Source organism: Gouania willdenowi, chromosome 6 (assembly GCF_900634775.1).
Source record: "Gouania willdenowi chromosome 6, fGouWil2.1, whole genome shotgun sequence".
Lineage (NCBI taxonomy): Eukaryota > Metazoa > Chordata > Actinopteri > Blenniiformes > Gobiesocidae > Gouania > Gouania willdenowi.
In genome coordinates, this window is record NC_041049.1 from 47,260,463 (window position 1) to 47,274,556 (window position 14,094).

At 38.5% G+C, this 14,094-nt stretch overlaps 1 protein-coding gene across 1 annotated transcript in view; it reads right to left on the minus strand.

Annotated features, from left to right (window-relative positions):
* The window catches only part of slc1a2b (solute carrier family 1 member 2b), a 47,659-nt gene extending 34,026 nt beyond the window's left edge, over positions 1 to 13,633 (minus strand). The window contains exon 1 of the mRNA XM_028449084.1: positions 13,322 to 13,633. The gene's annotated coding sequence lies outside the window, so the exon portion shown is untranslated. The remainder of the gene's footprint in view (positions 1 to 13,321) is intronic.
* Positions 13,634 to 14,094: the final 461 nt, after the last annotated feature.

Sequence of the window (14,094 nt, forward strand, 5' to 3'; positions counted from 1 at the left end):
CCTGAGCCTTGGGGCACACCCACATTTCACAGAAACACTAATATATTATGAATTTAATCTTTCATATCTCTGAAATACTGGGATAATAAACATGTGGTAAGGGACAGGGAGTCCCCCTGCTACTCTGTTTTTCTTACTGTGCCTTCCGTTCATCGCACACTTTGTCAAACTATGTAAATATTACTTCAGTCACAAGCGGCGCAGGAATGCCATTGACAACCAACACAATCGCTCAGGCACTTTTACGCTACCTAATTATGACAATCTGCATAAAGTGAGAGTCAATCATCATCAGAAGCTCAAAGCTAAAGCATTTCCAACACATTTGAGATGTTTGATCTCAGTAACGGCAAAAATCCCGAGAGCTCTCACGTTATAGCCTGCAGGGGAGGATAAATCCTTCCACAGTAGGAGTTTAAAACATACAAATTCCTCAAAATCCTGGTTCATGGTAATCCTTGGACAAAAAGTTGAAACCAGGGAATCCCAGGAGGAGTCCATCAGTATTCGAAGATTAGAAACCTTAACAAGTCAAAATATATTAACAGACCGTTTCATTTTTGTATGTGTACTTCTTCGATAAACAAAAAAAACCTGATTGTTCACATTATAATTAAACGTAATATATGCAACAATATAAAAACGTCCTTACATATTCAAACAATTCACATTTTTTTTGGCATAATATGTGCTATCTCATTCCTAATAATCCTTTTAATACATCAAAATTTGTTGGACACTGTAACATAATCTGTAAACAATCCCTGACATGTGTGTATAACTCCGTAATGGGCAGTTATATTAAAATCATCATATGCTCTCACTACTTCTAATCAAGCACAATGGTCATATGATTATTTGTATTTGATTTATGTTGCGAACATTTGCTGAAATTATACTCTGTCAAAATTATGTTCTCATTCCAGTGTAGAAAGAAATCCCTACTTATACAGAAGTTGCTAGATATGTTTAAAGTGTTTGTGTGTCATTTGATCAGTTATTGAGCAGAATTCAGTTTATTGTGCGACTGAACTAAACATCATGTAACAATGGCAATGGTTGGACAATATCAAAAATGTACTCAATTTATTAATTTTGGAGAAAAATGATAAACTCAAAGACTCATTAATTTGACATATAAACTGTTGGAGGTAACCATAGATAGATAGATAGATAGATAGATAGATAGATAGATAGAGTTCCTAAATCAGCTCTAAAATAATTAGTAGAAAATGTGGTGATCCAAAAGCCTCGAACAAATCCCTCTCTGTGTTCATCAGCCATTGAGGGAAGCCGCTCTTGGAACACGCCACCGCCACTAGAATAATGAGCCACTTTTAAGGCCTCCAAGTTGGTTCACAGAACGTAGAGCTGGGAAACTGCAAGCACAGGGTTCATGGGGAGGAGGTGCAACTTAATTGTTTCCTCTGTTTTTTTTGTTTTGTTTTTGTAACCCCCTCCTCTACTTTCTCCTCTTTTAGTTCTGAAAAGGGGCTTTTAAACAGGCCATGAACAGAATTGTTGTGTTTTCTGCTGGACAAGTGGGCGAGATAAACAAAACTAGACTGTAGGGTCTATCAACTGGACCTGGTCAGGATAGATCATGCTAAGATGATGAGAGTCGCACACAAACAAACAGGCATTGGTCAGAATTCTGTGCAAGTAGGAAGGGTGATGAATATGACCAGAGGCCATCATGTTCGCACAGAGAGAGAAAAAGATGGAGGAATAGTGAGAGACAGAGTGTTCAAGACAGTTGGTTCATTCAGGAAGGGGAAGTACGTGGTTGGGTACAGAGGCGACTCGGTGCGGGTCCTTGATTTGGTTACCAAAAAAATGTTCTCTGCAATTAGGTAGGCAACTTATTACTCTGTGTTCTACTCCAACAGCTCAGGCTTTTCACAGTGTCAAGAAGAACATTGACGCTGACCGATGCCCACAGTCTTAAGAAGCACACAAACCTGCCTCGGAGGCCCAATACACACATCATTGAGGATTTGAAAAAGAGGGAAAACGTGGCAAAGGAAAAAAGGAAAAGGCATGTTGGAGATTTAGCTTCAATCTGAAGGTTTCTTAATGAGTTTATTTGATTTTTTTTTTTCCTTTATCCCAATTTATATTAGAATTGAATCAAAACTGAGGCCTTATTTTTGCCTTTTACCAACCGTGGCTGTGTTTGAATTCACATACTAACGTACTACTCATACTAAGTCTGATGTCAAATCTAGTATGTAGTGCGTTTCAATTAGATAGTATGGAAAGATTGAGTATGCAAGAAATACCAGGATGTTTACTATATCGGTAAATTTTTGTAGTGGGCACACTTGTCATACTCAACTGCCCCATGATGTATTCCGATCGGAACATAAAATCGTCCTGGGACCAGCTTCAAGCTAAAAGCCAAACATCCCCTTTTCAAAACAAAAGCATCTATTCTTGTTTTCTCTTAGTTTTTAACACTTTAGTAAATAGGGCTCTTATTTTGAAGTTAACCGGAAGTTGTGTCAATAGCACATTGGCAGGTCATCAAAAATCTCTGAAATGTTGGCATGAAATGTGTTTCTGCGAGTTTTATGGATCAAATGACCACATGTTTATATTCTACTTGGTCACTTTCCCGCTTAAAATATTTTCAGAATTTTTAAAGGTGGCAAATCAACAGAGATATTTAGCCTCAGTTTGCTTCAGGTTTTTGCCGTTGGTTAGAAATGCATCTTGGGAAACTTGTAATTATACAAAGGTGTTTGCCCCCTTACTGATTTCTTACCTAAATGTTTCAGATCATCAAACATATTTAAACATTAGTCAAAAATAACACAAGTAAACACAAAATGCAATTTTTAAATGAAGGGTTTTATTAATGAGGGAAAAAAAAACAAAGCTATATGGCCCTGTGTGAAAAAGTGTTTGCCCCCCAGCTCCTGTTTAAACATAATTGTGGTTGATCACACCTTAGTTCAATTTTTGTAGCCACACCCAGGCCTGATTACTGCACACCTGTTCTCAATCTAGAAATCACCTAAATAAGACCTACCTGACAAAGTGAAGTAGACCAAAAGTTATAGACAAGATCCAATTCAGGAACAAATTAGAAAAGAAGTAATTTAAATCTATCAGTCTGGAAAAGGTTATAAAGCCATTTCTAAAGCTTTGGGACTCCAGCAAACCACAGTTAGAGCCATTATCCACAAATGGCAAAAATACGGAACTTTCCCAGGAGTGGCCATCCGACCAAATTTACCCCAAGAGTGGAGCGACGACTCATCCAAGAGGTGACAAAAGACCCCACAACAACATCTAAAGAATAAGTGTCAGTGTCCATGACTCCACCATAAGAAAGACTGGACAAAAATGGCCTGCATGGCAGAGTTCCAAGACGAAAACCACTGCTAAGCAAAAAGAACATTAAGGCTCATCTCATTTTTGCCAGAAAACATCTTGATGATCCCCAAGACTTTTGGGAAAATATTCTGTGAACTGACGAGACAAAAGTTTAACTATTTGGAAGGTCTGTGTCCCATTACATCTGGCGAAAAAGTAACATTGCATATCAGAAAAAGAACATATCATACCAACAATAAAATAATGTTAGTGGCAGTGTGATGGTCTGGGGCTTTTTTGCTGCTGCGGGACCTGGAAGACTTGCTGTTATAAACGGAAGCATGAATTCTGTCTACCAAAAAATCCTGAAGGAGACCTCAATTTGAAACGAACTTCAAGTATCTAAGGTTCTACTGCATGACAATTATCCAAAACACACCAGCAACCCCACCTCTGAATGGCTGAAGAATAACAAAATGAAGACTTTGGAGTGGCCTAGTCAAAGTCCTGAACTCAGTCCGAATGAGATGCTGTGGCATGACCTTAAAAAGGTGGTTCATATACTCAAAAACCCTCCAATGTTGCTAAATTACAACAATTCTGCAAAGATGAGTGGGCCAAAATTCCTCCACTGCTTTGAAAAAAACTCATTGCAAGTTATTGCAAATACTTGATTGCAGTAGTTGCTGCTAAGCATGTCCCAACCAGTTATTATGTTTAGGGGGCAAACACTTTTTCACACGGCAGTAAGTGGAAGGTGATGAGAGGAGTAGACAAGTCACAAGACACATGCCTGCAGCTTCAACACTGCAGTATGTATGAACTGAAGGAATAATAATAACAATAACAATAATAAAGACGTAAAATGGATCAGCCCATGTTTTGTATTGGTGAAAGACTTGTTACACCTTAATACAGCAACGTGTACCATTACTTAATTTTTTTTAAGTAGTAGGAATGGTGATGATTGAAGAAGCATTCAATTTTTTTGTAAAATACTTAATGCAATAGTAAGAAAAGTGAAACAAATCCAAACTAAAGTGTACAGACCATGTGACATACAGTAAGCCAATGAAGGCTCTGTCTGATAATCATTGTGAATCTGTCACACTGAATCTTGTGACAATTGTTCAGATGAAGTCCTCTATTTGTTGAGAACAAATCACTCCATGTGCTTTAATTATTTCCCTTTGTTGTCTCACAATAGGCCGACTGTTCGCAATAACATGGTCTTTTTGTGCCAGGACAGAAAAAAAAAAAAAAAACTGAAAATCAACAAGAATACGAGAACCCCACTATCCTTCCACTTTTACCAACCACTCCGACCAAAGTCGTGACTCCTCCTGCTGACCTGAATACCAGTAGAGCAGGTGCCAGTGGGATGTGGGTGGTATGGGGATTTCATGGAGGAGGACATTAAGGGGTGGGTGGAATCGGGTCTTCACTGCACCAGTAAACATTCATTCAATTCCTCCCCTTATTGCCAGGACAGTAACATATGACAATTATTAAGGGGATTTATCAAATCTCAGTTTAAACAAGTACCCCCAGATCATGCTGACAAGCATCCATCCATTTTCCAACCTTCTTGCTTCTTTTCAGGGTCACGGGGGTCTGCTGGTGCCTGTTCCACCTGTCACTAGGTGAGGAATATACGCAGGACAAGGTGCCAGTTCATCACAGGCTAACAAACATGTGAATCTCTGTAAAATTGAGGATATGTTTACCCATTGTGGAAGAAATCTAATTCCCTAATGCAGGAATATTACTACACAAGTAGGCAGTTGAGACTGACATTTGACCTGTCTGCATGACTGGGCCAAACAAATTATAAAAAACATCAATATTTTCTTAATTAAGTATCCCAATTTAACAAAATAAAAGAGGTACAAATGCCAAAATGATGTAAAATCTTCCAAACGTTCCTTCTTATACTGTAAAGCATGGCAGCATGTAAAAATAGATTACGTCCAGCCATATTTACACACAGATTCAAACAGAGAAATTGGGTCCATCTTTCTTGCTGTATAAAGGCTATGTAATTGCAATATGTGAGGGTAATTAAATAAAAAGAGTTATAATTAAAAAGTAACTGAACCCCAAATATTTTCACCTGAAAACAAATGTATTTTGGTATGAAGTTATGATGTTGATTGATTATGATCCAACTCTTGACATTTTAGTCGAAGTATTTCGATTTGGTATTTTTGTTGTAAAAATGTCAGAGTGACTGCCCTCTATGGGTTTAAACCCAGCTATTACAATCACATTTTTCTATTGGCTGAGAATGTTTGTTAATGACGTTTTGGTGTCTTCTTACGTCACGAACCAACATTGTTAGCCCCGCCCCTCCAATAAAAATTAGCACCTGTGGACTCTGTAATCTGTGGTGAGTAGGTTGGATTGAGAGAACTGTGAACAGAGAGGTGTAGTGAGTATTCAGTAGCTATTGAGCTTTACACGATCAGGATTTTTGGACCTATCACGGGTCAGTGAGTTTAGAAAAAGATCAGCGATCACTGATCCAATCATATGAATTCAGGTTGTTTTCTGTAGGAACCGACCGAATTCCTTGATACAACCTGATTGACGGAAAATCAAACCGCCAAAGAATGCGACCAAATTGGTTGCATATACGAGTATTTTTTCAGTGAGTGTGAGTGAAAATTTAATCTGGTTGCATCTGTGGTGACCTTATTTTGAAAATCCAAAAGGAGGAAAGGGGGAGTTATGCGCTGAGGCGTCCAGGCACGCGTAGCAACAGAAAGCATGGGGGGCGCGCCTCGCGGATGTGAGGCAGGGCAGAATGCGATGAGCGGAGTGACGGAGCACATGTGGGGCACGCTTATCGGACCTGGGACCTGGGACAGGGGGCGGGGAAGAATGCTCCGAGCGGAGTGATAGAGCGTACACGTGCAGCGCATACACGATTCCACATACCACAATCATCCACACATGCATAGTGGTGTGACAGGAAAGCGAAATAGAAGATATAACAAAGGAGCACAAAGCAAACAAAAATGAACAACATAGAATGAAAAATACAATCAATAACACCCATATAAAAATCAATAAACAAAATACAACACAATTACCAAAACATTTATAACATAACAAATGGCACACCTTTAAGAAAGTACACCTAATAACTATATCTCTAATTCAAGTAAGCAAACATTCCATTTCTTTTCATGCTCAGTTATTCTGTTATTTGTTGCTATAATTGTTTCTAGCACATACTGATGATAAGCTCTATTCTTAAAGTGTTTTATATATACATTTGATATAGTTTTAGCTTTAAAAATAGACGTTTTATCCAGCAGGATAATCATATTCCAAAAGTGTGCACATTTACCTTCAAAAACACAAAACAAAATATTCTGTGGTGTGATTCGCAAAACAATATCCATAGACCTTAAACATGACTGTACTTTGATCCAAAACTTAGCCACGTGGACAAAAATAAACAAATGCATCATCCACTGCTTGTTGCTGAAAAACTTAATATTGACACAAGCCTGCTTTCACAATAGCCTTAGGAGCAAATACATCTTTACTGACTGTGACACCGAAAAACCTGCTGTTGCTTATAGTCCGTATTCACAGACGCACAGCGGAGGTGGGGCGCACATACGCACACACTTCTGTGTTCACCACCACCCTGAAACGGACAGAAGTGTCCGCTATGAACACACAGGTGCTAACAGTAGACGCTTTCAGAGCCAGTAGACTGGGGAAGAAGTCCGGCGCCCAACCGCTTCGCTCCAACCGATTGACATTTTTGCCATTTGCTCATAGGTTTTTTACCTTTGTGCATAAATGAGAGTGAAATAAAGCCGTGTTTGTAAAGCAAACAACTCTTCGGTGTAAATGAGACAATAAAACAATGCAATGGGAGCATCTACAGAAAGTTTCATCACGACAATGACGTTATGGATCGGATCGGCAAATTAGGACATTACAGCTAATGACATTAACTGCATAAAATGCAAAATATCGATCCATCCGATATAGCCGATCAGAATGGTGTAAAGCCCAGAAGCTAGTTAGCCTAGCATAGATTGTTCTTTGGAGATTTTATACCACAAACTGGGCGTGTCTTAACTGCTCCAGTAGCTCCGTCCATAATCAAGGCATTTTTTTTTTTATTTCCAGCCAAAACGCATGTTAGCCAAAACTTTGGGGTTTAGTTACTCTTTAAACACAGCTGTCTTCAAGCTGAATATCAAACTGCATGCCTTTTTATGTGAAATAAACTATCTTTAAACCCAACATGGAACCAAGACTGACCATATACTGTTGCGAAAAGGCAGATGGAGGCTAGTGTTCATTGGATGCTGCTAGCCACACATGCTATCACATTAAATGTTTGGTTTCCTCTGTGAAATACCAACATAGACACTAGCTGCATTACCCTTGTAAATGTTCAAAATCTAAATAGCATAAATTAAAAAAATTATAATGGAAACACTTGCATTTCGAAAAAACACTTAAATATTGCTAAAAAGTATTTATGCTTTCTCAAGGAGGTTTTTTAGACTTTTTAATATTGAAATATATAGTAAAAGCACAATGGAAACAGTTTTCCTGCAATTACACGTCACGTGTCACATGACCCACAAAGGAATGTGAATAGTTTAGGTTTGGAGCATCCATTTTTTTACAGTGAAGTCTTGCGTGATAAGATTTCGTAAAAGTTACGAGACCCTCCTGCCCAAAACAGCCTTCAATGTAAACATGTTCAAAGCACAATTACACTTTATCAAAACTTTTGAAATATTGTTTTCATTTTGTGAAAAACTGTATTGAGAACACAGCTACTGTTAGTTTGGGGCCAATGCCTCATTGAGAAAGCAGGAGAGTGGCTTAACCATGACCATCAGGGATCTATCAGTTTGCCGCCCAGCAGCAGTTTAATAGGAGAATGCCAGTGTTTCTGTTCCTGTGCAGTCATTCAGAAGAGAAGGGAGCCAGGCTTTTTGTTTCGCTAACTCATGGGAAAGACCACACTCTGTTCAACTCTCAGGGAATTAAACACTGATTCTAAAGGCAGAAATACGAGAACAGAAAACACAAATATTTAAGGGAAATAATTTCTAATTAGCTATTGCTTCATGAGCAAACCACTACTACTACAATGCACGAACTAAACCCCAAAACCAAACTAAAAACTTTTTTCTACTGAACACAAATGCATTGGGTATGAAGTAGTGCTGTTGATTGATCCTGGCCCAACTCTCAACATGGTAAAAGTATTTCAATTTAGTATATTTTGTTGTAAAATGTCAGAGTGACTGGCCTCTATGGGTTGAAACCCGACTATTACAATAGATTTCTGCTATCGGTTGAGAACAAGAACATGTGATGTTTTGGGACCATCTTGGGTCACAAACAAGCACTGTTAGCCCCGCCCCCTTTAATAAAAACTAGAACTTGTGGGCTCTACAATCTGTGGTGAGTAGGTTGGGTTGAGCGAAGAGTGAATAGAGAGGTATACTGAGTAATGAGGAGCTAGTGAACATAGCATAGATTGTTCATTGGAGATTTTATAGAACAGATTGGGCGTGTCTTAACTGCTCCAGGAGCCCCGCCCATAATCAAGGCATTTCTTTAATTTCCCTCCAATTGACAGGTCAGGAGAGAGCGGGGGTTTAGTTACTCTTTAAAAGAAAGACTGATCGACTGACTGGGTAAATATTATGGCTACTATTGAAAATATGGAGATAATCACTTTTGCATTGAACCAAAAGATGAGCACATCTTTTGTTAATTGGAAAAAATGGATTGTGTATGTAATTGTTGGATGACTAAATGTAGGCCTATATTGTTTTGTTTTGTCTACAAAGGTTTATAATAAAAAAAATAAAGTGATAAGAAAATGCTTTTTTGCCAAAATGATTATTAAAAGAAAGAAAAAGAAGTTTCACTGCTGGGCGAGTGTGAAGGAGAGGGAGGGAGACGGACAAGCATGAGGCTGGTAAAGACAGCCCAGAGGAGCTGGATGGCACTCACTTTGGCAGCTTCAGTGTCTTCCCAGGAGGATTACTTTAGGCACTACATGCCACAGACTGCCAGCAAGACCACAGAGAAGTTTCTTGAATGGGAACGCACAACATAATACACGCACAAGTACAAGCACAGCTCCCAGTGGATGTCTTCCTGAGTACATCCAGTTTATGTTCCACCAATTTCCTCCTCCATTCCCCTGTCAGTGTTTTACTGTCCTTTTCTTTGTATCCTTCCCACACTTTAGGTCGTTTTTTACTCCTGTTTTCTTTTTACGTTTTTTCTCTGCGTCTTCACCCAGCACATACAGGCCAGGCAGGTGACAGGGGGCTGCCATGGGGCAGGTAACATATGCTCTGTCTCCAAGCAGCTTGTGAAGCCCTTTTAGCTCCTCGTGCAGGGGCACAGCTCTCTATTCACACAGCACTGTCTAACTCTTTATTGTTCACTCACTCTTTCAGCCATTTATCTATTTAGAACAAAAGCAGTTCAGACTATCTTTTACCGTGTCCTCCACATTTCTTTCACCCCTCCCACTCAATCTCACACTTCCCAGTGTACAATCCCAGTTTTGACCAGTATTGGTGCATGTAAATAAATGCAATAATAATTCTTGAATGCAAGTTTGTGATACATTCTTACCTAAATTCCTGAAGAATCTGATTGTTTTTTATATATTAATATATATTTATCAGAATCAGAAATACTTTAATAATTAAAAGGGGAAATTATGTTTGTTACAGTGGCTCCAATTAAAAAATTATGACAAAGGTGAAAAGAAATACTAACAAAGGATACATTATACATACATCATTAAAAAGTAAAAGCAAAAAAGAGAAAACCATAACAAGAATAAGAATTAAATATGAATAATCGGGATTAAATATGTGTGCTACTGGGTAAAAAAACATAACCATCTATTTCTCATCATTAAAACAATATTGCCACAACAAATTAAGTCCATATATATATATATATATATATACATACTGTATAGACTTCTTCTTTTATGTGTTGATCTCCTCCACAATCCAAACAACTGTCTATTGATTCGTCAAATTTAATTTTCAGCTGAAGATGAACGTCAATGAAGAGGCTCATCAGATCGATTCTTGAAAGAGTTCAATTAATTTCCTTTCCATGTAACTCAGGGTCTGCATTCCCACATCTCCCCTCCCCCTCTACATGTGTTGGTGTGAGTGCGTGTGTGTTCATGTAAACATCTATCCTGCCTGAATAGCCCCAGTGCTGTGTATCCTAATTAAAACATCTTCACAGATGGTTGACAGAACAGATTTAAAGAAATATGAATTTGATTTGTTTCACTTCTACTAGGCGTTTAGGGGGAAGTGCAGGGTCCGCGTAAGTCTGCTGGTTTCATCTCTGCCTGTATTTTTGCTCGAATAGGGTAAAGTGGGGTAGAGACATAAGGATTGTTTAATTCTCAAGAGATTTGATTTTAATCTGAACGGACCTCATACATGAAGATAAAAAAAATCAGGCATACGACAGTTTCGATCGTACAGTGTGTTTGCTCTGATAATCACAAAACACACATAACCATTCTGTCCAACCAGCGATTATCCTACAAGACAGAAATATTGCACGATAAAATAAGATCTAACAACATTACCTAAATCAGCGTTTGAAAAAGCTCAGGACTTTGCGACCTCCTACTTGGAAAATTGACTTGGAATGCCACCTGAAGTCGGAGCTCCTACTTGGTAAAGTTGGGGGAAAAAAATCTAATATCATAGCGGTCAGCCATGTTTGAGGTCTTTCCCACGTGCTGTTGCTGCACTCGGTTTAAACACGGAGATCGGAATTTACAACTCAATAATGGCAAATTCCGAGTTGCCTTGAATGTAGCATTATGTGTTGTATGGTTACACTCCATTCTACGTCACAAATCAGTGGGGTCTTACCAAACACATGAGGAGTTTAGGTCATAAATATTGAACAAGTTTAATATTCTCGATTATTGCCCCCGACTTATTTTAGAACCGATTATCTGGATAAATTCACTCAGACCACACAACAATCTTATAGGATAATCTTACAAAACATAAAATAATTTGGTGTTTGCAGTCCTTGGTCGGGAAGGAGGAAAACTGGGACAAAACCAGCCTGGTTAGAACTTAAATGGACAAGTCCTAAGGTTTATGTCCATCGATCCATCTTCTATGCCAATTTTTTTCTTATCTCAGAAATGTACCAATAAAAAATAACTCAATGGGAAAAGGCATATTTCTGAGTTATTAATCGATTGATGAGAAGAGTGAAATGTAAACATTTAGAATATGTTTCATTACCTCCTCATCATATTTTTTAAACTAAACTTGCTGTAAAAATGTAGTGAGAAATACTCCTTAGAGATAAACTCTGTACACTAATGATGCTTATCTCTCTAAATGTAAATATAAAGCTGCATTTCACAGCATTGCACCCCTATATGTGATAAACACATATGCTTGCATCATAAAATCCACCCCCTGCAGATTTGTGGGAGGGCATTTACTTGGCAAATGATTCACTCTGTCTTTCAGGCATGTGTGAAAACGCCTCGATTGTCTGTTGTGTTCATTCATGTAAGGCAGCAAATGCCAGTGTGTTGAAGATTCGAAAGCAGCCTCTGGGAAAAGGACAAAACGCATTAGCTGCATGGACACTTTCCTTTACAGATTCTCTCAGCAATTACACCAAAAGGCCAAGGCCTTGGATCCTATTCCTGTGACACAATGCACACGATACAGCCAGGTGAAGATAGTGTTAGTCTACACATGCAGGAGCAAATGCCATCTCCTTTGGTTTAATCCATCAACACCGTGTTGACAGAAGCATCCACAAACACACCCTGAACACGATTTCAAGACAAGCCACGAGCGATGCAGAAGGCGATCAACTGAGGGTGCCAAGAGAGCCGGTTTCCATGGTGACATTGATGTTGCCTATTGGAAAAGCTGCTAGTGTTTGTGTGCGTGCTCGTGACCAAGCGTGCATGCGTTTTAATATGAAAGAGGGAAAGGGAAGGGGTTTCAACGATTGGTTGAAGAGGTGGGTGGTGTTAGAGGGGTTCAAAAAAAAAAAAAAAAAAGTGTTGTGTTCAATGTTTTTCTTCTCAACCGCAAAAATGAACGCTCCAGAGGTAAAGAGGAATTCTGTATTTTTCTTTCTTTTCCTCCACAGAAATATTCCCAGTCTGACACTGAAGGTGGATCTCAATTTATCAGCTGTTGACTGATTTTTTTTTAATCTTTTTTATTTTTTATCTCAAACATGAAGTTTTGTTTGTTTTTTTAAACAAAGGCAAATATATTCCAGAAATATTATCTTGATTTTAAAATATACAATTTAATGCTGTAAAATGTCACACTTTTCTTTGAATACATCTATACTGCTTGAAATGTAACTTTCCTCACAAGCAGCAGTTATCTGACTAAAAATGTTTGAATAAAACAACAAACTTGTCAAACTGCAGCAAAAGTAAAAAAAAAAAAAAAAAAAAAAAAAAAAAAGGAAATGTTGATATAGATTTATATTTATATACTGTTACGAACACCACAATTAACACACACCAACTCGTTCCCAGCTCAATAAATGTAATTTATGTAATGCTTATATTCTCATAAAATTATCACACACTGCACTGTAATACTTGCAGTCCCTTTGTTCGTATAATGTAGCCTAAAGTGGCGCTTCGACACTATTTATCTGCACATTGTGCCTCATGTGGATTGAAAATGTCACGTCTATTACATTGATTTTTATAATAATGATAATATGAAGATGGTGGCGATTGAAGAGGAGCAACACATTGGCAGGTGGTGATTTGTGCCACCTGCAGAACTACAAAGTTAATCAACAAATTAGCTACACCTGTGATTTCCTATCAAAATAAAACTCGATAAAAAAATAAATAACGGAGATGAAGTAAACTATGCACATTATTGACAAATTATGCATTTTTAAATGACATTCCAATTCAGCTTCTTACCTTTAGTTGCACCGCAGGAATATTATTATTTATTTATTTCTTTTAAAAAAAGTTTTTGGTCGCTGATCCCCAACAGGGTGTTGTTTTTCTCCGCGTCAGAAGAGCCGCAGAGCCGGGCACAGCGGGTCCAGGGACGGAGCAAAAGGCAGCGCTTTAACGTGCTTACAATCCGAGGAGCTCCGCAGCTCGACAAACCCGCTGAATGAGCTGTGCCTCACCTCACTCTCAGGCGCTTCACGCTCCCACCCACCTCCGCCCGTTCCCCCCTCTTTGTCTCTGCTTCCATGGGAATGTCAGCTCCGTTTGGTTGAAGATGCAGCCCCATGCATGCCCATTACCGTCCTCTGTTTCTACCCGCTCTCTTTGTGCCATACATACACCCGCATTCATTAAAAAAAAAAAAAAAAAAAAACCCGACAACAACTCAAAAGGAATGCTCAACAAGAGCTGCTTTGCCGAGAACTTTCAACCAATTTCAGACAAATCCCAGTCTTTCCTAGATGTATCCTCACAGTGAAGCTGTAGGGCGTCTTCGTGTAAGTATTATTTATCTTTGAGGCTTTGTCGCTTGCATTATCTTTATTTCCCATGTGATTATTATTATTAAACAAAGCTGCCATATTTGAAGCACTCAGCCATCACCAAATCATACCTGTCAAGTTTTGGATTTGAAAATATGGGACATTTTCTGACATAACTGTGTCCTATCCTGCTGCTCTTTAGGAAGGTAAATTAGCTGTCCCATTTTCCAAGGTATTTACACGAGTTCTTAG